The following is a 23,419-nucleotide window of genomic DNA, read 5'->3' on the forward strand; positions in this document are numbered from 1 at the left end:
GTGAGACCTGGGGCTGCAGGAAAGCTGCAGACACTGCCCTTCACAGCCCCACAGCCCCCCTGCACACACTCAGCTCCTCATCCACCACGAGGGGTGGTTTGCTGCTCCGGGCCCAGTTCTGCTCAGCAACTCACTGTCCCCTTCCCAGTGCAGGGCTTTATTAATGTCAGGAGACTGATAAACACTTAAATAGTTCAACTTTGTGCTCTCCCTCCTCTGTGAGCTTGGAACAAGACTGTAGACAAGTATCATACATGATGTAGCTATCAAAGAAAGATGAATTATATTTTAATTACTGTATTTATCTCAGAGAACACAGGGATTGGATTCTCTGATGAAAATAAATGCAATGAAAGGCTAACAGACTTTTGGTGGCAGAACCATTAAATCCTCTCTGTAAATATGGTCTGGATATCTGGGGTGCAATTAGGACAGCAGCACTGAGTGCTTCTCTGGGTAAGCGTACAGATGCACTCTAACCTGAATCTAATTCTGCTCAAAGGCCAAGGCAGAGCAATGCTATTTGTGCTCTAATGATTTAGTAGAAATGGGCACCATTATATTTCTAATGGCTTTTGGTCAACGAGAACCTTGGACTTTCAGTGCCTGCTACTAAAGACCTGATTGCTTTTAGCAATTCTTTCATGGAAGATATACCAACACAGCAAATGCAGAACTCACCTGTGAAGAAGTCAGACCCAAACAAAGCAGTGGGTATCAGGACAACAGGACACATGATACGAGAGCTTCTGTAGCAAACTGCAAAATTCAGACATCACTAGTAGGCATTACTTGTAAAAACAGACCTGAACAAATAATTCAAAATGAATAATTTATTTGATTAATTTTATTTCTCCTTGCTTGGAGAATATATATAAGCCAATCACACCATCTTAAATTTATTATTCAAATATATTCAGTGACTTCCTTTTCACTATATTTTTTTACTCTATGGATTAATCAGAATATTTAAAATTAAAAATACACAGTTTTTCTGTGATTGGCCAGACATACCACATGACATTACTTTTCTTCTGGGAGCAAGTGAGTATGCCAGCACTTCTGGAGTAATCCTTATGCATGCAAAATTGAAAATTCAGTTTTGACAAATATTTGCATGTGCATCTTTGGAATTCACTTGCTGCCAAGAAAACTGTCAGTAAAATTCAGCACCTCTTAAATTTGTAAAATGTGAGAACTAAAACACGCATTTTAACATTTGCATTTAACTTTTTCTCTCTGTTTCATCTGGAAGTTTTAGAACATTGTTTTTTTTCCCTGAATGGATGCAGCATTGCATAGCAGGACTGAGTTATAGTTTTGAGCCACTCAATATCACTTGACTCAGCCAGTGGTCTGTTACCCTAAAAGCCTGTGCTTTTCTAAAAGGGCAAATGCTATGTGCATCATGTGCAAGGCCTTCAAAAGTCAAGGTGGTTTTGCCTTGACGGATATGTGCGTTATTCCTGTATCAAATAACCCTTCAATTACGGAATGACTCTACTTCTATTGTTAGGAAAAAGCAGATTTGAGAGCAACTCATTAAAAGCCTATACTGTGATGTTAGCATAAAACATAGGTGAAGGGGAAAGTTATTCCACCACAGAAAACTTCCATCTTAGCTTTTTAATTAGTGAAGAGCACCTGTAAAGGAGCCCTCACCTGTCTGGTGTGTTACTTTGTGCAATCCCCCACTTTGAGGGCAGAGCTTCAGTTAGGGACTCCAGAGAATCTTTTCTACCTCAGCCTTCAACTCCATGTTTCTGAAAACATGTTCATGTGTACATTTGCCTGAAAACCAATACAACTATCTACAGGATTTATGTGTTAATATCTCCCTTGGTCTATCTTTAAAACAGCCTCCATATGTTCACATGCAGGGACATGAAAAAAAATTAGGATCTGTCTCATCTTCAATTACATCTGACCCGCTGGTGACTTGGGATGGGGATGAAACTGAATAGGACCCCGATCATGTTTTGCAGAAGTATTTAGGTGGAAACTGCCTACAGAGAGTTTTTTTAAGTAACCTGTAGCAATGAAAAGCAGAGCTTGACATAGCACTGATGTCCTGGCTCTGCAGCCTGCCCCCACTCAAGGACCCTGTGTCCTGTTCTGCTGAGGGGAGCCAGTCCTGCATGGCCAAAGGAGCAGCCAGCATGCTTTGGGACACCATCAAATAGCAACAAACAAAATCCAGCCCAGAAAGCAGGAGGGTTATCTGCTGCCAAAGGTAAGCAGGAGGACAGCAGCTATCTCTTCTAGGCCAGCAATGACCACAAGCACAACTGTAAAACAATGGTGGGAAACGGTATTAACTCAGTGAGCGAACAGAGCTCATGTTCCAGTTACCATGCAAGATGATTTAAATGGCTTAATTTACACTTCACAGCAAGCCTTTCCTACTGCAAATCAATAAATTTGCATAGGTTCTCAAAATAATCAGCAACATGCTCCTGCATATATTTTTTAAATAGGTACAAAATTCTGTAATGAAAGCCAGAATTTCATCATAAACTCAGTTTTTAGTTCACTTGCTAGTTGCATTGATGAGATAATATGAATATATTAAGGGTTAGAGCTAAGCAGCAGCTTTGCAGCTCATTTCTGCAGATAGCAGGACTGCAGGTTCCCATAGATCCAGGTGTACAGCCCCCTCCCACCACCCCCAGTGGTGCAGGCAGAGCCTTCTGAACACTCCTGGCCTGAGCAGAGGAAGAAATTCAACTAAGATATCCTCTGTGTACACCTCTGTGCAGGGGACAGGCATGTGGAGAGGGGCCAGACAGATGCATGGAGGTACAGTTCCAATAGGAGTAACTTTTAATCAGAGCTAGACACATTTTTTTCATGTAATTTCTTATTTCTTGTTCTTCTCCTTACCTTTGGTCTGCCTGGGAGCAGAAGTAGAAGCTCCCAAATGCCACCAGCAAGGCTGTTCTGGCAGCAGAGGTGCGCACAGCTCCTGAGAAACCTGTTCCCATCAAGGTATCACTGTGATATTGCCAGTTAAAGGTTAAATGTTTGACAGAGGCATCCTGGCACTCAGGGTCTCCCCTGAGCCAAAGCAAACTTCAGATGTTGCTGTATTATCACTTTAAATATCCAGGACAGCTGAAGACAAGGCTTGGCACTTGCCTGGGCTGTTCTGCTCCCCTGTCATTTTGGTGCCCATGTACAGAGCCACAGCAAGGTCTGACCCCTGTGGGACTTGAGGAACAGCACAAATGAGTGAGGAAATATCACAGCTTTACTGGATCCTGAATAAATACTGTGCTGATGGGTCAGTGGGGCATGAATGGGGTGGTCCCAGGGCATGCTGCAGCAGCAGGTCCAGTCTTTCCTTGCCCAGCTATAAAAACAAAAACACCCAACAACAACCAAACAAAATCCCCAAAACAAAAACAACAAAACAAAACAAAAAAAAAAAAAAAAAAAAACAAAAAAAACCAAAACAAAACACCAAAACAAAGAATAAAAAAGACTGAAAGGGAATATTTCTGTGCTTGTAGCTGTGCAATGACTAAGGGCTTTGAAGTTAATTTTTAAGCAGATCTTTTTACTCTTCTGCTAAAACAAAAAGCAAGATTTTTAAACAGAAACAAAATGAGGGTAGGAGATGGAAAAAAATTATGGGTACTCCTGCCAAATGCAAGAGAAACGTAGGCAGGGGCTTTGATGGTTTCACTGCTAGAACGGGGTGGCCTCTTGCTCTTCAGGGCTGAGTTGGAATGAGTTAGCCTCAGGTACTGACCAAAATTTGAACACTCAAGCTTGTTTACTCCTGCTTCCCAAGTGTGTGTCACATCACTGTGGGTCACCACCAGGCATCTTGGGGACAATGCAAACAGCAATCAGGTGTAGTTCAAGACCTCTCCTGGATAGCAAGGACATTCTTTCTGCCCTGAGTCCTGCCCCAGCTCTGTTTAGGGAGCTGAGGAGCTGGAGCAGGGCTCAGATGACCATCATCTCTCCCTGTTGCCTAGGGCAGGACTGTACCAGCCTCAAATCCTGGAGCAGGTACCCCTTGCTAAACACCACTGCAGCAGCCCTGTCTCTGCTGGGATGGACCTGCTGCAATTCCCATTAGCCTGTGCCTTATGGGACTTGCCAGAAAGGAGGTCTGTGTGCAGAGGATCATGAAGGCACCTCTGAAGAACAGCTCAACCCTTCATCTGACTCCCTGCAGTCTCAACACTGCCCCACACAGAAGCTGAGGGGCAGAGTCTCTTCATTCAGACCACTGCTGCTGTCTCTCATGGTTGCCGATAATTTGATATGGACTGGCAAGGTACTACTAGCCTGCTGTCCCTCATTTCTTTGCATGTCTCATACTTAATTTGTTTTTTATTTGATTGGGGTTTTTTTTTAGTATTTATTACTCATGGCAGAATGTTGGGTTATAGTGTGTCAAACTTGCCAAAACTTCAAGCAGAGAGAATGATAAAAAGTATCTTGAAAATCATATTTGCCCCTTAATAATTTAATTCTGCAGAAAGGGAAATCAAAGCATCACAAATTGATTGCTGTGAAACAAATCACAATTATTTCCACACATCCAAATAAATCTACTAATTTTAGGCATCTGACTTGAGGCATTAGATGGAATATGCAAATGTACATGTTGAAATTATGGCCATGTCTCTAGAGCTGCTCACTTATTTCTCTGTTCTTACTGGATGTTCAGCATTTTCAGACTGCTATTGAGACATGCAGTAAATTAGCTGCTCTTAAGCATTGCATGTTATAAGTATTAGAAAGCATGTCTGTAAAGCACAGCTGACAGTGTCAGGCAGCCAGCTCTGGCTTATCCTTTCTAGAAATGCAGACTAATGTCCACTGTCACTTCCCTAAATCTGCTTCCAACTGGGTCATACTGGTCAAGCTACCTTTGACTGAAGCCCTCTGCCCTGCTCCACTTGATAGAAAGAGTGCCATGACATGAAATGTCCCACTTGAACACCAGTTTTCCACATACATTTTACAAAGTGTACTTGTTCAGCTGTCACACGGCTTCACATAAGAGAAGCCATCTGATATTGTTACTGACATACTAGTCTAGTGTGGCTTTTAATATTAGGCTTTTTATAACTCACAGGGATGGCAGAGCAATCTCAGGTAATCAAAATAAATGAAGACAGCCTGAATAATGCATTTGTTAAATCTAAATAACATACAGTGGACACCTTTTAAAGTGTTTTCCAGGAAAATGTGACTCAGGTGCAATATTGATTGAGAAGATAAAGACAGGTGTTTTCAATTCTTATATTATGGATGCAGAGAGGACTTTGATAATGTAACAATCATCTTTTGTTACTTTGCTGCAGTCCAATACAGCTAGAATCAATTTTTCATTGTACTCATTTACCGGAAAAAGGGATAATGGCAAGGACAACACAGTTTTAATAGAAAGAATAAGTCATGATTTAATTCAGATGTTGTACTACAGCTACAAGTTGAAAGATATATTTTATATATACCAAAACATACAAAGGAGTCTGCATGCTTTTGAATAGAAGTCATGGCTCTGCATTTCTATTTATTGGTAGTTAGGTGGAATGATGCAGCATTATTATCCTGACAGCAATAAGAAGCAAGAACCTTTTAAAGTGCAAAAAGATAGCTGTAGGATTATGAGCAATCTTTATAGAAAAGCAAAATAAAGGGCAATAGCAAAAGGGCACGTTTAGGTCTCCATTAATATTTGTATTTAAGTAAAAATGACAAGCAGAAAAACCCAGAGAAAGGCTAAGTTCACAATCAATGTAATGCTTTTCTGCACAACTGAGATACTTCTCAAAGATCTCAGGCATTTTTTATAAATTTTGTTCCTATGGAAAGTACTCAGAATGATGATAAAATAATGGTTTCTTTTTTTTTTTTTTTTTTCCCTAGCGAAATAGATTGCTTCATGACTTCTTGAATGAAACACAAATCTAAGAGTGATAGTGTTTGGGGCTGGATTAGTCTCCTGGGGTTGCAGCCAGTGTATGAAATTTCATAGCTTTTCCAAGGAGTTCAATAGTGCTCTTCTCTGTAGTGAGGCACTGCCGAATGACCCCTGAAATACACACCCCACAGAATGTGCTTCAAAACGACCACTAAAATCTGCCAGAAGTTAATTGAGCCTGGTAGAGCCCAGAAATATTCTATAAAGCATATATCTAAGCAGAACACATTACGGCAGCTTAAATATGAATTTCAGAAGACTTTGGAGGAAATCAGGATCCAAAGTCAAGTTTCAGAGTTGCTTTCTACCTCTCTAATAGGCCTGCTCTTGAAATTCAGACTCTCCTTTTAATGAGCATCTTCTACAGAGAAGCAGACAAAATGAACAAAATCCTTCCCTGGAATCTCAGGCTTTTCTTTAAAGAGAGACTCTCTTTAAAGAGAGTCTGGTCTAGTCCTAACTCATTGTAAGCTGAGCCCACATTCCTCTCTGGGGAGCAAAGAGAAAAACTGAGGAGTAAAACAAAAAACAAACAAACAAACAAAAAAAAAAAAAAAAAAAAGAAGAAGAAGAAGAAGAAAAAAATTAACTCCTTTCCCAGCAGCAGCAACTTCTCACAAGCATTTCCAGTCTCCTCTTAAGCTGATGGATCAGACTCAGCTGCATCTCAGCTGAAGTGGCTCAGGAAGGCATTTCCAGTCTCCAGAGGACATCTGGGATTTACACCAGTGACCCTGCACGGATTTTACACAGCCTCTGAGATGCTGGGAAGCCTTGGGCAAGTCCCTTTTCCCCCTGCCAAATGAGGCACATGCTGGGTTGTTAATGGGCAAGGTGCAGGGAGGGGCAGTGCTCTGGTCACTGGAACACCAGGGCATTTCTGTAGGACACAGCAAACACAAATGCTCGATGAAGCATAAAAGGTGCAACAGAAGAGCTTGGGAGAGTCACAGATGTCCTGGAAAGCAGGAGCAGGGACACCCCACCTCAGCACAGCTTGATACTAGGGGTCAATAGGGGCCCTGCACTGCAAATGTCTGGGATCCCAAACTTATCGAGGGTGGCCTTAGACTGTAGTGAGTTGCCCTAAAACTGCTAAGATTTATAAGCAATCTTAAATAAAATTATTTTCTTTATACTGTCATTTCTCTGCCAGTAAGCTGAGAATTCAGACTTTCCTCCCCAAGTCACAGGACAGGTGAAACCTGTGACCTCTTGGATTCACTTGCACCCAGCTAGTCTGACCATGCAAGAAAACTAGAATGGCAAGATCCTGGAGATGAAAGCTTTGAGCTGAGCACCACTGGCTGCAGCTCTGCTGACTCCAGAGGGAGCTCAGGATAACAGCATGAGCCTTGTCCTCCTAGCCTTTGCCTGTGCTGTCATGGAAAGAGAAGCTATTTAATTAGTTTTTTTCTGAACTGAGAAGGGATCAGTATGTCAGCAGTCCTATACAAGAGGGCAAAAATGCAGTCTCAGTGCCTAGCCCTGAACCCAACAGGGCCTTCCACCCTGTTCCTATAGCAATCCACATTGCTAGACAATGAAGAACAGCGACTACCACCTTTTCCTTAGTCACTCTTCACATACCCTATTCAAGTCCCTGAGGCATTTGGAAGAATGAGCTCTTTCTCTCTGCCTATCCAGCAGGTACAGTAACAGCTGACAATGGTGAATGACTTTTTATATACATGATACAATCCTTTTAAGAGAAAATAAAAACCTGCTCTTCATCTTCATCAGAAAGGAAATTGAGCATTCTCCATTTCCCCATCTTTGCAGATGAAGTTGCTCTTATGGGTTAATTTTACCTCCACTGCCTTTCCCTCTTTCAGTTCTGTCTCCATTTCTTTCTTCTTGTTAAAGGTTTCTTAATACTGATGCCTACTACTTATTCTAGATTTAGGTAGGTCCAGGTAGGAATTTCCAATTTGTTAATTTTTTAATTTCCAATTTGTTAAAACCAATTTGTTCTTCTTGGAGAGGAGTGGACATCCAGGTTGGCATTCACCAAATCACATGAATTCAAGTTACATTTTTCTCTTAGTCCTGTCTCAGTATAGAAGAAACATTGAACCAGCTCCAATCTAGCAACCACCTGAGTCATGGCAAAAGCCATGCCCTTCCAAATATCACTCTGAGCTCTTAAGTGACACTTTATGCCCCATATAACAGGAGTCAATTTTAAGAAAAAATTTAACTCTGCAATAGGAAGATGGGGTAAAACCCTTAATGCCAGCTTTTCATACCTTGGTTCTGTGCCACTGTGAATGCATTCAGGGCTGGAGCATGTTAGCAGGCACACTTTTGGGCTCGATAGGATCCAAGATTGAAGCACCTATACACATAAGGAAGCCAATTTCCTGGCAAGAAAATAAAACTGATACAAAGCACACAAAGGACCCCAATATCAGCAAGAATGTCAGCAGCACTGCAATACATTAAAGAAGATCATTGCAACAAATCAAGTTCCTAAGCGTGACTTTCCCTTTCACGTAGAGAATGGACTGATTCGTTCCCCAAACAATGGAAAACTTTGTGGAGGCTCTGGAACAGATTGCTCTTTTTGGCTCCATTACTCACAGATCAGCTTGCCACATTCAGCAACAAAGGCAAGGGCTAAAACATATCTTATTTGTTGTCCATAATTTATGAAAAAATAATCTAGCTCATAGGAAATGAGGTGCTTCAAGAATTTGCTGAAGTGAAAGCAATTCTCTGTCAGCATGGAGTCAGCTTCAATATGACTCATCTGATCTGTACACTACTATGTTATGCTACATTGATCCATCTAGGAATAACTGTGAAGACTCTACCAGATTTTTTTACTACTAGGAAAAATGCACTGAACCTGTGCTGGCTATGCTTTGACTTGAGTCACAGATGGCAATAGGACACTGCCATTGCATTTTGTGGGCATGGGCAGGGCTGTTGTTTTACACATTACTGGCACTTCAGTGAACAGTAGTCCTAGGTCCTGAGAGGAAAGCAAGATTTCTGCACACATAGCATTTCCTTCCATCCATGTCCATACCCATTTTTGATAACTTTTTGTCTGCCACCACTTGGCACTGGTAAAGCATCATCTAAGCAAGTAAAAGCAAAGGAAACAACATATTGTATGTAAACCATTCAGAACTGCCAGCATCTAACACTAATGCTTTCTGACTAACAGCTTTAGGAATCCTTCAAAAGGTCAACAAATGGCTCAGGGCTGTCTGAAACTCCAAGAGAAATATCTCCAAAGCCTAGCACACACACATCCCACTGGGAGCCACATTTGACTCCCTCCCACCACAGAACCTACAGCCAGTAGTGTGAACATGGCAGCCGGTGCTCTGCAAGGAGAGCCCACATCAGCTGTTCTGTGCAGATACTCCCACACAAAAAGAGATTTGTTTTCACAACACCATTCAGAGTGGGAGATTTCAGGCTCCCAAAGACCAACCCAGTCTACATATTGTTTCAATAGCACTGGAGAGACTAAAGAAAGATCACCCATAAGACACTGCCCTCTCCCCAAATGATTTTAGTGAAATTTTGTGCCTAGGAAAAGCTGTACATATAAAGAGATCATTTGTCAACCTGCTTAGGAAAAAGGCATAGAAAAATGAGATGTTCACTTTGATTAGAAGAATAAGTCTTACAGAGACATGTTCTGAGGCTCTCAGCATAATCCTAGCAAAAATTCCATGGTAATCCATGTTTTTATTCAGAAGAACATTTTCATTATTAATACATCAGATTTTGTTTTTATCTGACTTATACTCAGTGATTATAACACAGACATAGTGTTTGCATATGAAAGAGTAAGAAAGGACTGAGGGCTATAGTCTACAGAGAAAGACATGAGGATGGATGAATGTTTGGCTTGATAAATAATATTAGAAGTAATTATTTTTAAAAGTATTCAGGTGCATCTCATTTTGTTTCTGTGTAACTAAAAAGGAGGCAACTGATTTGCAACCTAGGATTTGAAACAGCTGATAAAAAGCAAAAGAATAATTTTTGATGAAGGGCTTGTTCAACAGCTGCAGCATCACCCAGTACCTATTGGGCAAGTGCCAGGCTACCTGCTCAATGTCTGGAGATTGATAACTGTTCAGAATTTGATGAATGGCAGATTGAGAAAGTAGACAAACAGGCCTAGGGATGATAGCCTTAAAATAAAAAAGTGCAAGTTTTCAGTTAAGACAGTGATTATCAGTCTTCTGCATTATTTATTTGTTATTTTAAGGTTTCTCTGAAAAAAAAATAAAAGGTTCTGAAAGCATCCTGGCCCACTGATAGCTTTCTTGAAAAGAATTTGAATCTAAAGTCTCAGCACTTCTCAATTTTTCTACTGGAGTACACCAGCAGAATTTCATCAAACAAGGTGCTTGAATTTGCCAGTATTAACTCATTCTTTGCTTCCATAATCTTTTTGTTTTCAGTATTGTCAAATAACATAGGTGCAGAAAGAGATGTAGGATTCTAAAAGCCAGTTTCCTCTGTTACAGCAAGTGTTATCCCTGGGGTCAAGGATTGTCTGAATCAATAACACACCAATCTCAATAGCCCCATTTAAATGGTGAGTCAGTTCACATAATCCAACCACATGTCAGATGAAAAAGAATGGTTTAGCAAACACTTTGCAGTCATCTGGTTTTTAGAACTTAGTAGTAAATTACTGGATATCAGTCTACTGCTGCAACTATATATCTTTACACAATAGCAATTTTTCTTAGCGTTTTCTACTGCTCAGCTGCTTATTCAGTATTTTTATATACCCTATATTTATTTTCAAATACCATTTTAAAATCCTCACTGGAATTTTTCAATCTACAGAAGTTTTAAGGGACTATGACAGTTCACAAGAGCTTTTCTCAGACAAGGAAAGCTGATACAAAGAGTTTTGCTATCCCACTAATTCAGAGCACAAAATGATATCTCTGGACCAATTCTAATTTACAAACAGCCTTTTTCTCCCAAGACAACTGCATTCAACTGGGCTGTCCTAGACATGCATGCTCTGTTGGGAGTTTTGATATATACACTGGTTAAATTAAATATAATTAATATATATATCTAATATAAATATTAGATAATTTCTATCAATTCAAAAAACCTCATTGTATAATTATGCCTCCACAACACCAAGAGCAGCTGAGTAAGACTGGCCACAGGGGATAAAAGGTGGAGTTGGAACCCCAGCAGCACTCCATGGAAAAATACCTGGGAACTGTCAGGAGGGGACCTTGCACTGGAGAGGTTCCCCCAGAACATCCCGCCCTCTAGCAAGGAAAAAGGGACCAAGAGCAGCCAGGGACCCCCACCAGGCACAGACCTGAATGGCCAAGCTCCCTGCCCTTGCTCCAGCTCTTGGACATGGCCACACTCACATAGCCCACATACAGTCACTTAAAGAAACTTTATTGCTGCTCAAGCGAGTGATATGTTAAAATTAGTAGTAGGTGGGGAAGGAAACAAACCGAGATATTTGACAGATAAACCTTTTTTCTAGAGAAAGCCCAAAGTCTCCCTAGTGGGCTAGGAGTCTTCTATACAAGACAAAAAAAGAAAAAAAAAATCACAAAAAATGTCTAAAGCAGAACAAAAAAGATTCCCTGATATCATGAAAAAGACATTATCTAAACCTACTTGTATAACTTCCTCTTCCATGTTTTCTTTGGGATTACACAAAAAAGATTGCCAATACTTCATTTAGATATTTGTTGATTACACAAATCCAGAAAAGCAGTTGGTGAACAGAATGACAAAAACAAACACTTTTTTTCAGAACATTCTATATGGGGTATGGATTTTAAAATTTCCTCAGTGATCACTCAGAAGTACACATGAATTTGATTAACACTACCAACGCTCTAGGACAGAAACCCTTACACTTGCACCAGAGCAACAGAATCAATAGTCTCAGCCAACACACGGAGGTCAGATTTGGCCTTGAGCAGCCAACGAGCTGTGCCTGCATTGCTGGCAAACAGCAGGCAGGAAAGTGAGCCCAGGGGACAGCAGCCCCTTGCTCAGGGCTGGGGGCTTTGCTGCTTCCAAGGAGCCAATGGTGGTGCAGGGAGTGAGCTCTCTCCCATGGCACATTTTGTGTGAGGGCAGGCTTTCAATAGGTACCATGCACATGACAGCAGACTTTCTTCTGCTTACCTTTTGTGGTGTAAGAAAACCAAATTGCTTCTTAGAATGGAAGAAATTTAGCCAGCCACCATAGAGGGACTTTAAATGAAAGACATTTGCATATCAGTGCTGGCTCTCAAAACGTGCATTGCAGCACACACATGACACCGGACAGCTGAAGAAGTGCTGCTTTTTACAGGGGTTTTCTCAGCAGAAAGGGAAAGGCAAGGTAAAATTAATACTGTGCTTTTTTCCAAGTAGCTGATTTTACAGGAACATGAAACATCATGGGAAGCAGTCAATGAGAAAGTTACTGCTTCCCTGTCAAAACTTACCAGCAATGGAATATATTGTGGCACCCTGTCTCAAGCAGAGCTACCAAAACTAACATTAAATACAATGCAGATGTTATTTCACCTAGTGATGAATACTAGGTGAAACCTGGCACAAACATCAAACTTTTCAAAGATGCACAGGAGAGACAAAATTTGCTAGGAATGTTGTGCCTTTAGCATGGATATCTGTGTGTACTGCACTTGCACTCCAGATAGGTCACTGCTGCCCTGATTTCCTGCTCATTTGCAGCATCTGTAAATCCTAGAGATTATGAGCTGTCTGGTAAAGCTATGCTCTTACCTCTCAATTGGCTGCTGTGGAAACAGCAATTACAAGTTAAATTTCATCATGCTTAAAAATAATCCTTTTTTCCCTCTGATCTAAGGTTACCAGTCTTAAAAGAAGGCAGCAGACAATTAGAAATGAAGGAAAGAGGCTTACACACTCCACTCCTGCTGCCCAGGCATTGCTTCTTGGCTCCAATGGCATCAATAGCACCTTTGCTGGTGGATTCAGCTGAACCTCAAATGTTTTCCATAACTTCCATATGGATCTGAATCTCCCTAACAGCCAGAAACTCTCAAAAATGCAGTGAATTTCTGGGAAAAAAAAAAAAAATTAATGTCTCCACTGTGCTCCTGCTATGGCAGCCAGAAGAGCAGAGCCACTTGAAGGGAGTGCAGCTTGCCCAAGGGCCCAAAGAGCTGAACTGCTCCAAACCAAAGCAGGCCTCAGGCAGTTCTGCATGCAACACTGAATTATGGTCTGCTGCCTCATCGTTGGGTTTGGTTTACAAGTTAATCTAATTTAAAAAACCAAACCAATTCTCTCCTTCTCCCAGCTACAGGCAGCAAAAGTAAAGGGCACAAATGAGATCACTGCTTCAGTCTCTGGTGTTAGCAGGCTGAGGAGGCTCAATTATGGCTTAAGATACTGCAATTCTCTTCTGCTCTTCCAGACACTTTTCTTTCCTAAAACACCAAAAAACCCAAGCTTGTAAATAGCTTCAAAAAAACAAAACAAATTTAAACTATAATTTATACTTGCATTTTGATAAGTGCATGCAAGCCCATTCCTTTATTAACAGTATTTTATCTTTTACAATTTAAATTTTTGAAAGTGAAATAGTAATTACTTTTTCAGAAATATTTCTGTATGGAGCAGTCTGACAAAATACAGGGCTTCAGGCAGATATTCTGCATCCATCAAAAAAAATTTGAAGACAGAGAGAATTTAATATATTTGCAATCAGATCATTGAAGGGACTCTTATTAGGAGCTTTTAGATGGAACTGCCTATTGCTGCTCTGTTTTCTGTCTGCATATTTAAAAGAGCACTTTAGAAAAAAAAAATGTGCATTACAGTTACACCTTACTAATTTTTAAGGCAGAGAACATGGGTGCTCTTTGGACTGGTTCCAGAGAACAACAAAAATTTGAGAACAAAAACCCAAAAAGCACTTCAGGAGAAAATAATTCCAGCTCTTGAAAAGTATAAGTGGTGGTAAGATTGCCATCTTATATTTAAAATTACAAATCCTGGTCTTTAATACCCTGGCAGCCAAAATAAGAACTAATATCATCAGTGGGAATCCAAGCAGAAAGAATAAGTGCTTAGACCAAGGTAAAAAAAGCAGAATGAGGAATGAAGCCTCATGATTTTTTGTTGGGTGGTAGACTGCAAGTCAGCTATTTGAAATATTTTCTTTTTCCCTCTCTGCTAAAAACATCCATGTACAATGTAGAGTCATGGCATTCCTAACGGCTGGACTACTCCTGGCTTTTACAGTATGAGAAAATTTTGCTTCCTTGTTCTTATTCCTAAGGCATGCTTAAATATGGACTCAAAATTTAACTTTACAACAAAAATATAAAGTTGTCTGAATCCTTACAACTTCACTTCTTTACTAGATGTTTCATTTGGAAATTTACCCTGTAAAACTCAAAATGGCATTAAAAGTTACCACCAATTCCACATGGTACAAATTATTGAACAATATCTCCCTGCTTTATTAACAACAAGAACCAATTTGAAGACTAGTACAGGAAGTGTATAAAATTCTCTTTACAGACTGTGTGGTATGACAATGTCCTATTGCTTTTCAGAAGCTACCCACATAATTTAATCTCCACATCACCAAGACAAAGGCAGTCTGATATTTGCTTATTTGTGCATCCTGGTTTGTTGACTCTTCTTAGCTAGAAAAAAAACAAGGATGAGCACATTTCACATGTGAGTTTCATGTTCTGCAAGGAATGAAAGGTCAAAGGGTAGCAGGCAAAAGCTATTTGCCATTCAGTTCTAATTTCCCTCATAAATTATGAAACACTCCCTTATGCATTTCCATCTTTGATAGTCTTGTGGTAGAAAGTGTAAGTCAATGGATAAGCTAATTGCAATAAGCAGAAGTGGTATTTAATGCACTGGACACTTTCAGCAGCAAAGTAGTTCTAATTAGTGTTTCTAACTGATGTGACAGCAGTTTACAGAGCACCAAAATAGTTCCTCATTTGTCAAGTGGGTCCGAAGCTTATGGCAGCTTTCTGATCATCTCCCTTGCCGCAGGACCTGAAAGCACCTTCAAAAAGCTTTCTCTCATTGATCTTTAGTCAGATGCTGACTGAAAAGCACACAGCTTTGCCAGAAAGAAGATAGATAGATAGATGCTGTACCAGCATGAAAATGTCACTTACTTAATGAAAAAGGGTACCTGTTCCCAGCCCCTCTGAATGCATGTATATGCACACACAAACACACAAGCCCAAACCCAGAGAAACAGTGAAAAGGAGTATTTTTATTAAGCATTTGATGTGTGTGGAAAGTACTGCCTGTATAAACTTACCACATCAGATCATATAAGGCATATCCTTATATGCCTTATATGATATATAAGGCATATATGACATTCCACAGTCTATGAATGAAATGCAGAGATATTCAAAATTTCATTAAGCAAACTCTTCCCTCTAGATTTTTCATTATTAGGCACACAGTGCCTCAAGTGAACTACATCATTAATTTCAAAATATCACCGTTTACTTTCCTTGTCTATGATTTCTTCTGCTGTGTCGATAGTTCAGTTATCATGCTGTTCTCTGAGGGCTGAGGGAGTAAATGATGGCGTGTCAGGTAAAGAGCAAGTATTTGCTGAATACAGTGTCAAGAAAGTTCAGGACAGTTTTCTCTTTGTTGCACTTGTTTTATAGCCATCATTAAACTAAATATTGTGGTTAGTTATGGGATAAACTATAACATTTTCCTCCATAGCTCAGACAACATTTAAAAGAGCCCATAAAAGCATTTATGAGACTTTAAAAATAGTTTTTAAATTCACTGCCAAGCAGGTTTGTCAAAAGCTACTCTTTACTGAAACACATGCACTACATAGCAGGAGCTGTGCTGATCTGTTACAAGCAGCACTTGATGGTACAATGTGTGTACCACAATCTTACTTGGACGCTGGAGCTGCAGCACTCCCTGTGATGCGTGTTCCAAACATCTCCCAATTGCAAAATGAGAAGAGGATGCACAAAGAACTGTAACAAAACAGCTGAGTGGTATGCACATCCAGGCTGCCCATCTCTGCCCCACCACTGGCTTCTGACCAGGTACCTTAGGTTCTGGAGTTGTTCTGGACATCAAACCTCTGGTGCCCTGCTGTGCTCCACCAGAAGCCCTTCTTTGTTAGGTCTCTTGTGACCAGTGCTGAAAAGCCAGCAGATATTTCAGGAGTGCAAAGCAGAACCTCTACCAGTTCATTAAGGAAGATTTAGAATTACTTTTGGCTCCGTGCCTTACTGAAGGATACCCTGTTCCACTGCTCAGCCTATGTACTTCCTTCAACTAAAAGCTAAATTGAAAATGCATTATTTGCACCACATAGGGGTTAAACCAGTAAGAAAGGAATAGTAATGGAAAAAGACTTTGTGGTTATTCTTTTCCTTGAGAAAGAAAAGAAATCACACATTTCATATCCAGATTGAATCCTGAAAGGGAACTACTTCCAGAGACAGAAGATTTAGTATCTAGAAATGGAAAACTAAAGAAACAAAAAAACCCTGCATTTTGTTTCAGCATACCCAGTAGTTTTACTTCAGCATTTTTTCAGTCCCAAAGGCACGGTGGAATAATGAGCTATTTGGCTGATGTCAACACTCCGTTCTCTGCGAGGGCTTATACCCAGCATGAAGAAAACTAAAACAAAAAACCCCTAAAAAATCCATTGCTACTATGAAAGGCTTTGAAACAAGCATGATGGATACACAGGGAAGACCAGCTGAGAATTAGGCTCACTGTTCTAGGAGGTGATGACTCCCTCCCTCTAAAGTCCATGTCTGTAGATATTCCATAGTTTTTAAATACTCAGTTTGACCAGCTGAAGCAACAGTGTAATTTCAAGTAAATCATGGAAGTTGCTGCTCACAAATCTCTCCTCTTGTGGGAGACCACAGCTCATAAAAACGTGTAGAAGGCAGTATCACTTAGTGCAGCACAGGCAATTAGGAATATGGAAGGGACTGGGTCAGAACACAAGTCAGAAATAATAGAGAGCATGCACTAATTGGAGAAGCTTTTTATTTTATCAGTGCTTCCATGTCAAATTAGTCAATTGTCTTAGGCTTCTTACCTTAGTGGGCGAGCTATGAATGCTGTGTGCCCTGCACAAAGCCATGTGCAACCTCCCATCTCACTCCCTGCATTTCCTTGTCTCTGCTTTCTGGCCTCAGGACTCTGCCTCTCTTGCAGTGCCTGTCTCCATCAGCCTGGTCACCTTTCAAAGCAGATGACCTAGTTCAAAAATGCAAAACAAATGAAAAAATATTTGACTAAGGCACTCACTGAGCCAAATCTTAGGTACCAAACCCAACTGGCCGTACAGTCTGGCTTCACTGCAGTGCAAAGGAGGCAGTACATCCTTAAATCCATAGTGCTGCAAAATATGCCTGTCCCCTGAATGTTCTATGATAAGAGACAAAATCAGTGAAATACTTCAATAAATGACAGCCCAATAGCCAAATTACAAGGCAAAAACTTGGTCTGAGCCAAGAGAGCATGGAACACCTAAACCACAGCACAGGTTCCCGAGAGAGGCAGAAGAGCTAGACATGCAGTCTGTGGTTTACCAATACAGAATTTGCATTTGCACTGGTTGGCTCTAATTTAAGGCATTTTCACACTGGGTTTCAGGCTAGGCAGAGGATTATCAGTGCCCCTTCTTCCCTTTGAAATTCTCATACCAATTTTCTAAAAATGATCCAGAATACTATGCAGCTTTGTTTAGATTAAGAAACATTTCTGGAAAACTTGCTTTGCATGGAACTGCACTCTCTGCTGCTCCTGTTTTGAAAGCTTTCAGTTTCTGCTGCTCTTGCTTATCATTTCCCAAAAGACTTCGCATCACACAGGACAGGAGGAGCCAACACATCATCGTTCCACCAAAGTTTAAAATACGGTCTTGGAGAGACCCCTATGTCATGGGGTCACTCACAGAAGCACTACTACACAATTTTTGTCTTGCATGCTTTGAAAACTGTTACTCTCCTTAGGTTTCTGACCTCTTTTACAAGTCCCTGTCTTAATTATTGCTAGTGTATTTTCATTTCTGTTATTTGATCCTCTTATTGATTTTCTCTGATGCCATTTTGTGTTGCCCTAGCAAGCCTTCCTATCCTTTTATCAACAAATTTCCTATACTTTCACACTAATTTTTTACTAAAAAATAGGTCTCTAGTTTCTTTTGTAGGTCTAGATCTGTTATGAATATTAATAGCTTCTTGCAAGCTCTATTTGTGGGAGAGTGCTGGTCTTTGATCTGTGGCTTTTTCTTGAATACACTAGCATCTCTGCAATTGGATTTTGGGTCCCTTTTATGTTTTCCTGCCAGATTCCTTTCTTCGTTTCCATCTTTTGCTTTTATTGCAGAGTTGGAAGCTGTGGAAGACCTTTAAGCATTTTTCTTTATTAAGTAAGCCCTCTCATACTGGCACAGTCTATGGTGATTTCAGCCCTCATTGTGGACAATTTCTGTACATTCCCTAAAGGCATCAAGCCATTCAGGTGGGAGCATGTAATTTGTTTTGTACTGTAGAATTCCTGCCATGCCTATATGTATTTAGACCACAGGCAAACCAATAAAGTTGTCATAGAAACAAAGCATTTCATGAATAAATCAATTCATAACAAACTTGTAAACTTCGAAGAATCCACTGTGCTTTAACAACACATCTATTATATAGAAACACTAATCATGTTTGTAATGAATAACATACACGTTCTACATGTGTCCATTTGTTTAGTCCTGTTGGGCATCTTATAAATATTAAGTCTTTCCTGTATGTTGTGCATGTCTCCACAGCAAGACAAGACTGAATTGGATGCTTGCATGATAATGTATCAGCAGGAATTTTTCTATTTCTTTTTTGATGTGCAAGGCAGAGGTTCAGTAAACTCTGAATGCCTTTTTTACATGTCAGTGAGGATTGAAAGTATCAGTGCAGTAATTTTTTTTCTAGTCACAGATAACTTAATAGAACTTCATCCACTCTTCATATAATTATAAAAAAAAGCCAAACAATGAGAGCCTGATAAAAGAAGCAGATAATATTGCTGAGACCTGATAATACAAGAGTAAATTCATAGGCTGAGAATAGCCTACCTTCTTTTACTCCAGTTTGGTTTCACTGAAATATATGCATCTGTGGTGGAAATGCTGCTAGAACTGATCATAATACAGTATCAAATTTCACTTTCCACATCATGCTTCCACTAGCAGCCAGGTGAAATGGGTGCAAAATACTACATGACTGACACAACACTCTGTTTGCCTGCGTGGGAATGGCCAGGCCAAACAGGATAGAGATTTTTTGGGTCTCAGTCTAACAGTCCCCTGATTTCAAAAGAATTGCCATGCAGTGAGGTAGTACTTGCTGTGAGTTGCACACGTGTTTGAACTCTCAGCTACCAATGCAAAGCCAATGGAGAGGTTTTCAAGTACACCTATGAGAAACATGAACAAGGCGAAAGAAAAGGACCACATGACACAGGGGAATAAGAGAATTAACATATTATTAAAGAAAAATGGTTAGCATTCCAATTCAGAGACTGGGTGCCTTCCCAGCAACAAACATACATGATGAAAACATGGGCCATACAAGGACTGCCTTGTGGGGCCCATTCATAGGGGCCCCCAAAGGCCAAAGCAGGTCCCTCCCCAGCACCAGACTTTATTTTCAGTTTCTGCACAGGAAGGGCCAAGCTGAGGTTTCTGTTACAGTGAAACACCTTGTCTGCCTTCTCCATGCAATAGGACTTGTGTAAAAAAGATATGGATAACAGTCTTAAATATCTATCCCAGAAAACACATCTCAATAACAAATTTCTAACATAAATTGGTAAATTTATTATATGTTGGTAGATATATATGTTATATATGGCACAAGAATCTGCCAGATGCAAGATGAAGTCTCATCCTACTGATCCCAATAATTAGGCAGTAGATGATTAGTTTAATATTGTTCTATAACCCATTAATATTATGTAAATTTGATCACAAATACCCTTCACTGTATAGCTACGTCTCACTTCACTGAAACAGCCAGGGAAACAAATTGGAGCAATATATTTTATAGCTACAAGTTCAAAAATGTCTCCTTTCTTTACAAGTAATGTGCCTTTTCTAGTTCTCTAGAATATTCATTATTTGCTTTGACGTTAAGAAAATTCCAAGTATTTATTTTATTATATCATGGATATTTACAGAAGACGTGCATTCTAAAAAGAAAACTTCACAACACATAGGTGGCCTGTTTCTCTACAGAATTTTCCCTTATTCACAATTGGAAGGCTGCAAATAAAGAACTTGGCTCACGGACATATGCTGCAGAATGGACAATATTTGTGTTGCCTATGCCCAAGACAAAAGCTCTCAGTGAGTCAGTGCTGTCCAGGAATATGCTATAGGAATCACAGCTCAAAAGCAAAAATCACCTGCTTTCAAATTCACAAAGCCTTCTTTTAGCTACATATTTTACAGATATGTTATTTCCATAGAAAAATGCATTACCCAGTAATTAGGTTCATTTATGGAATCAAATCAAGGCTGTCTACATTTCTGCTGGGTAATGTTCTTCACAAACAATCCTCTCTCCTGGCTCCTCTGATTATTTTATGATTCCTCTTGCTTCTTGTCAGTACAGATTAAAGGTAACACATACAGCTGGGAACAAACATAATTTTCCAGCAGTAGCATTTTGTTTTCCTTAATAATTAACAAGTGCTGCTGACTAACCTTCCAGTATAAAATGTGCACCTTATGGAAAGGGAGTGGACACAGGTTAGAACAGCTCACTTGGGATATCAAAATAAGAAGTGTGATTAAAGCATTAAAGATTTAGAGGTTGACATTAAGGGATGAAAGGTGGAATTACTGTAAATATAAAACTGTTCAGCATTAAATGGAATGTGTTACACTTGAAACAGTCTTTCAAAGTGCTAACATTTTGGCATTAATTATTAATAGAAACTGACAGCTCATTTTTAATTTGAGCCTAATGACAAGGTTCCTTAAGAGATAAATACAACACACTGACTCAGAGGGTTTGTGGATCTTTTGAAAGGCTCTCTAGGTTGTCTAGACTTTAATCTGAAAATTCCTCAAAAAATAACAGTCTCTGCATAGAGGTAAAAGAAAAAACCCCAACAAGTCAGTGAGTACCAGCCTGCCTTCTCTTTGGGGACACCTGCCCCACATCAGCAGAGTGCCACTGGCAGCACTCCCCCTCTCTGCTACACATCCAGATGGACATAGGAAAAGTCTCTAGGGTGTACCACCAGCCTTTCATGGCCCCCTTCCCCACCAGACAAGCTTTGGAAAATGTGTGTTCAGTTTTCTGAGTGCTTTTCCTATCAGACCACAAACATCATATTCACCCATCACTAATCACTTAATATCTTTAGAGCAACTACCCACCTCCTTTTCCTATTTGTCATAATTGAGTTATGTCACCAAAGCAATGAGTTTTAGGACCCAGTTCTGATCCCACCTCAGTCTCCATCACTCAGGAGTAAAGTCACTGCTGTCAGTGATTAGGAGGACAAGACATACACCAAAAACAAAGTACAGGACCACAGGTCAGGCCAGGCAGAAGGACTGTTGTTTCTGCATCACCTCCGTTGGTCCAAATAAACTTTTGAAGCATCAGCTGTCAGTAAAAATACCATTATCATATTTCTGCTATTAAAACTTGAATTATGATATTCAATGAAAAAATGCATTTTAGATCTGAAATAGGATCTATTCAACAATATCTGTATTACAGAAAGCATATGAAATCTTTTGTTTCTAGAAATACTTGTAGGAGCACTCAGCTGCTCCTTTGGGACACTACAACTCTCCTAGGGGTGTGAAGTTCTAAATAATCCATCAGAATGAGGGTCAAACATAGCTCATTAGCTTTGGCAGGTGTAAAGGCTCATGGGTGACAATGCACTTCCTTCCAGCCACGCAAACAAATTGCAGCAAGGAGATTAAGTGAAGATATATTGCCATTGCATTCCTACAGGGGAGGTGGGAAATGGGGGAGATGGAAAGAAAGTGGATGGGGCAAGCAGTGGGCAAAATAAAAAGAAAACAAACACCCCATATTTTAGGATATGGCTGAGAAAAATTCTCAGAAGAAAGCAGAAGGAACATGCTGATAGTTTTATCTGCACTTACTGACACATTCAGAATTCCTCAGGGGCTGGAAAGAAACGAAGCAGTTTGCAAGCTGCGCTTTCACTGTGCACAAGCCTGTCTCCCAATATGATAGGAATTAACTCGTGTCTACAAAAAGGCAATATTTGGCAAAGAAGGGCACTGAGGCCATGAGGCTGTCAAATTAAAGGACATTCAGAGAAGAAAAGCACTTGTATACTGATTTAACTCCAGCATTGAGATAAAGGAAGGGTAAATAAGGGTAATAAGGAGGAAGTAAGAGAAATCATTGCTTGAGAATAAACTATGATTTCACTGCAAAGCCTGCTGATGTGAATCTTTTTGGGCTTTGCTTTTCTATTTACTCTGTGCTTTTGTTTTTCTTCATAGGAATTTGTGCTAGAAGTAGCACGTTGGGAGGATCAAAGTTACAAGATGACTTTTGGTAAAAACATTTATATAAAACACTCAGAACTTGACTTCTGGTGCTATCTTGGAATTAGTGTTCACTTTGAGTTTCTCTTTGGCACGCACAGTTCCTATAGCTTACAGGAAATCTGATGAAATCAGATGTGTTCCCCATTAGTGCTAAACAATCTAACTCTACCTGCTCATGGTATTGTATCTGGAGAAATTAAAAATAACATTTGGAAAGCAAGAATGTTTGATTTTGTAAAGCTGTTTTACAGAGATTCTGCACGATCTCTGTCAATAACTAAACACCTGTATTCTGATAAGTGGAAAAGCTGAGCTAAGAAAAGCTGTTAATATACAAAATAAAATTGCTAAACTCACCTAAATGAACCATTTAAAGCAAATTGCTTTCCCAGTACTACTCAGGACTATTTGCCATTTAGGAGTTGTTAGAGAAGTATGAAATATACCTAATGAAATACACAGCCATACAAAAGTCAAGGCTTTTTTATAAGTCATTCTTTAATGAAAGATGAGGTATTTTCTTGTAAAAGTGTTGCCAGTGTGTATATTTCTAAAGCATATTAAGAAATGTACAATCAGAAGCAGCATGCTGTTCTACCTTCTGCTCATTTCCTTGAAAAAGTTCCTGTCACAAATAGAAATGGTATCTGAAAAGACCCAGCAAGTACATCTTTTCTAGGAAAAAGAAAAGATTTCCTCTTCATTTGAAGATTTGATTCCAGGGATGACAAGGCAGTTTGCAATTTCAGCATGTCTCCTGATTTTTATAAAAGAGAGGAACAACAGCTTCAAAGGCCCAGCTCCCAAGTATAAAATCCTTTTGTAAATTTATCTCTTGGCTCCTAATACCTGCTTTAATAAGTTGGTGTCAA

General features: G+C 39.8%; 1 long non-coding RNA gene across 5 annotated transcripts in view; it reads right to left on the minus strand.

Annotated features, from left to right (window-relative positions):
- LOC110467949 (uncharacterized) overlaps positions 1 to 23,419 on the minus strand; it is an 81,271-nt gene that overhangs the window by 3,052 nt on the left and 54,800 nt on the right. For 4 of the 5 annotated variants that reach the window (XR_002464945.3, XR_002464947.3, XR_013340473.1 and 1 more), the window contains one exon: positions 682 to 759. This is a non-coding gene — a long non-coding RNA (uncharacterized LOC110467949). Of the gene's footprint in view, positions 1 to 681; positions 796 to 23,419 lie in introns of those variants that run through there. The other variant, XR_013340472.1, reaches the window with a different exon arrangement.

This window comes from Lonchura striata, chromosome 9 (genome assembly GCF_046129695.1).
Source record: "Lonchura striata isolate bLonStr1 chromosome 9, bLonStr1.mat, whole genome shotgun sequence".
Lineage (NCBI taxonomy): Eukaryota > Metazoa > Chordata > Aves > Passeriformes > Estrildidae > Lonchura > Lonchura striata.